Genomic DNA, 4274 nt, shown 5'->3' with positions numbered 1-4274 from the left:
CTTTCACGTGTTCCCGCCACTTCCTCACTGCACATTCTTCTCCTACCCTCCCCAGGCTGGTTTCTAGCCCCCATCACTCAACCAAAACTCTTCCAAAGAGGATGGCCAAAGATCCCCAGGCTGCCAAATCATATGGCCATTTTTCTGTGCCCAGATTACTTGACCATGCCCTTCTTAATGTTGTTCTCGTTTTCCTCCTATCCTCCTGGTCTCTACTTCTCAGTCTTCCCTTTTTGCTCCTCTTTTTCTATCCAATCTCTAAATGGTCTTCGCTGGGGCTTAATCCTAGGTAATCACCCTTTCTCTATCTCTACCCTCTTTCTAGAGCTTGCACGCATTTCGATGTATTTTGCCATTTTCTTGTTGCCCTTTCTCCCTAAAATATCCACTCATTGCCCTGTTTGGTGTCCTGGTAGAGGCAGGGATGACTTCTGTGACTGCATCATCCAAGCCCCACAACTCTGCCCTCTACCACATCTTCTGCCTTCCGGGTTGGCTTGGCCAATGGGAGACACCAGCAAGAGATCAGAGAGGAGGGGTTCAACTTCGTTAGAACTCAAAAAGCAGTGAGATCATGTGGAATTGGTCTTTCTGGGCCTGGCTTTTGCAGTTAGCATTAACACCCTCCAGCATTTTGCTTGCATGCTAATGCTGGTCTTGGGGCCTGGAATTCCACTGATGGATGCATGCTTGTGTCTGACAAGCTTCTCCCAGCCGCACTTAGAGCTGCTCTCCCGATCTGAGGCATGATGCCCATGGGAGGGCACAAGAGCTCCGTCATCACATCTAGATTTTAGGCGTCACCTCAAGGGGAGTTTTTTTTTTTTTTTTTTTTTTGAGAGGGAGTCTTGCTCTGTTGCCCCAGGCTAGAGTCCAGTGGCGCGATCTCGGCTTACTGCAACCTCCACCTCCCGGGTTCAAGCGATTCTTCTGCCTCAGCATCCCAAGTAGCCGGGACTTCGGGTATGTACCACCATGTCTGGCTAATTATTTTTACTTTTTGTAGAGATGAGGTCTTGCTATGCTGCCCAGGCTGGCCTTGAACTCCTGGACTCAAGTAATCCTCCCCTCTCCCGCCTGGTGTCCCAAAGTGTTGGGATTACAGGCGCGAGCCATCACACCTGATCCCACCTGGATTTTTTTAGAGAATAAATTGTATGTTTAGTCTTTGCCTTAGAATGGGTACAGGTGGGACTGGCTGACTCTCTAGGCATTAACTCACATAAGGATGGTTTCCTATGGGTTTTCACGTCCTTAGCAACTTTGTTTTCTTTAATATCTTCAATAACCCCACTCATGAGTTGGGAGGACAGAAATTAGACAGAGATAAATGGGAACATGTTGATTTGCTTTCTCTGTAAATTTTAATTAACACAGAAACTATTTTTAGAAAAATCACTAAACCAATCCCTTCTCCAATTACTTCTCCTTTTGTCTGAAAGTAGTTAATGATTTGAAATGGCTTTCCCCAAGTCTCAATTATTTTCTTCCCCCGCCTCTGTCTCACTCTGTTATTCATGGGCTGTCTGCTTTTATTTGACATCATGTGCACTCCTGGTCTTTCCAAGTGTTCTCTTTTTTTTTTTTTTTTTTTCTGAGAAAGAGTCTTGCTCTGTCCCCCGGGCTGGAGTGCAGTGGCTTGATCTCGGCTCACTGCAACCTCCGCCTCCTGAGTTCAAGCAATTCTCCTGCCTCAGCATCCTGAGTAGCTGGGATTACAGGCGTGCGCCACCATGCCTGGCTAATTTTTGTATTTTTACTAGAGACAGGGTTTCACCATGTTGGCCAGGCTCGTCTTGAACTCCTGATCTTGTGATCTGCCTGCCTTGGCCTCCCAAAGTGCTGGGATTACAGGCGTGAGCCACTGCGCCCAGCCCCAAGTGTTTTCTTCGATTGCGTCTTCATTTTGCTTTTCTGATAGTTTATTTGGAAAATGGCTTCAGGAAGCAGTAACAGGGATATTGGGAGAGGCAGACAGGTTAGGAGGAAAAGCCAATAAAGCATGCATTATTGAGCTACTCCTGCAAGTAAATAGTGCAGAAAAAAAGTCAGAATGGTGCCCCTAGCAGATGAGGGTGGGGAGTGACACATTCATTTATTGACTCTCATTCTGCACTGGTTGAGAGTTACCTCCTGGGGGCTTTATCTCTTCTTAACTTCTGGCAGCATCTGCACGCAGGCAGCCTTCAATAGCTGCAAAAAAGCTCTGAGGCAGAAAAATGAGTTACTGGGGCTAATACTTGAGGTGGGAGGCAGTCTGGGTGCATGGAACTTTTGCCACTTCTATAGGCATGAGCCACCTCACCTGGCCCAGGGCAGGGTTTTTCCTTGTTGTGTTTACTGACACATTCCCATTGCCTTAGACAAAATCTGAGGACTTAACACAATAAATCCTAAAGAAATGCTTGATGGATCCTAACTGCTAATGCTTTTTAGTTCAGGTCTTCGTGACTTATCTGGATGCTGTCGAAGAGACAGAGCTGGACACCAGTTAAAGGTGGTAAAGACAGTTTTATTCAGTACTATTGTAATAGGGGAAAAGAGACTTCAGCAGAGAAATGAACTCAATTTCCAAAACAGCAAAGACAGATTGGCATTTACAGCCGACGAGCAGAGTGAGGGGTTTAGTGGATGAAAAATGACTAAGAGGAAACATCAAGCATAGTGGGATTCTTTTTTATTTTTAATAGACACAGGGTCTTACTATGTTGCCCAGGCTGGTCTTGAACTCCTGGCCTCCAGCAATCTTTCTGCTTCTTCCTCCCAAAGTGCTGAGATTACAGGCATGAGCCACTGCACTCGGCAGATAGGGGAATTCTTGCCAAACCAATTGCTGTAGACAATGTTTGTGTCTCCTTCAAATTCATGGGTTTTTTTGGTTGTTGTTGTTTTTTTTTGTTTTTTTTTTTGTTTTTAATTTTATGGAGTCTTGCTCTGTTGCCCAGGCTGGAGTGCAGTGGCATGATTCTTGGCTCACTGCAACCTCTGCCTCCCGGGTTCAAGTGATTCTTCTGCCTCAGCCTCCCAAGTAGCTGGAATTACAGGCACATGTCACCACACCTGGCTAATGTTTGTATTTTTAGTAGAGACAGGGTTTTTCCACGTTGGCCAAGTTGGTCTTGAACTCTTGACCTCAGGTGAGCCACCTACTTTGGCCTCCCAAAATGCTGAGATTACAGGCGTGAGCCACTGCGCCCGGCCCAAATTCATGTGTTGAAATCTAATCTGCAATTTGATGGTGTTAGAGGAAGGGCCTTTGGGAGGTGATAAAGTTATGGGACTGGACCCCTCAAGAATGGGATTAGTGCCTCTATCAAAGAGACCCCAGAGAGGTCCCTCAACCTTTCCACCATGTGAGGACACAGTGAAACAATGGCCATCTATGAACCAAGAAGCAGATTCTCAGCAGGCACTGAATGTGCTAGTGCCTTGCTCTTGGACTTCCCAGCCTCTAGAATTGTGGGAAATGAATTTCTGTTGCTTTTAAACCACTCAATCTGTGTTATTTTGTTAGAGTAGCCCAAATGGATTAAGATGCTAACTTAAAAGGATTCTTGCAGAAGGCTGGCCAGGGTGATAAAATATTAAGGGTTGGGGTGTAATTTAGCAGGATTATTTGCCAAGACTGACAGAAGCAGGCTAAGGACAGGACCCAAGAATGATGCCTAGTCGAAAAGAGGGGTCAGGCATGGTGGCTCATGCCTGCAGTCCTACCACTTGGGGAGGCTAGTGTGAGGCTTGCTTGAGCCCAGGAGTTCAAGACCAGCCTGGGCAACATAGAAAGACTCCATCTTTACAAAAAAAAAATTTAGGCAGGGCGTGGTGGCTCACACCCGTAATCCCAGCATTTAGGGAGGCCGAGGCGTGTGGATCAAGAGGTCAGGAGATCAAGACCATGGTGAAACCCCATCTCTACTAAAAATACAAAAAAATTAGCTGGGCGTGTTGGTGGGCACCTGTAGTCCCAGCTACTTGGAAGGCCGAGGCAGAATGGTGTGAACCTGGGAGGCGGAGCTTGCAGTGAGTCGAGATCACGTCACTGCACTCCAGCCGGGGCAACAGAACGAGACTCCATCTCAAAAAAATAAATAAATAAATAAACTAGGCAGGCATAGTAGTACATGCCTGTGGTCCCAGCTACCCAAGAGGCTGAGCCAAGAGGATCCCTTCAGCTCTGGTGGTTGAGATTACAGTGAGCTGTGATCACCGCTGCACTCTAGCCTGGGTGACAGAGTGAGACCTTAGACCTTGTTTCCAAAAAAAAAAAAAAAAAA

Source organism: Rhinopithecus bieti, unplaced genomic scaffold (genome assembly GCF_001698545.2).
Source record: "Rhinopithecus bieti isolate Rb0 unplaced genomic scaffold, ASM169854v2 scaffold_33432, whole genome shotgun sequence".
Classification (NCBI taxonomy): domain Eukaryota; kingdom Metazoa; phylum Chordata; class Mammalia; order Primates; family Cercopithecidae; genus Rhinopithecus; species Rhinopithecus bieti.
Note: the sequence above shows the minus strand (reverse complement) of the source record.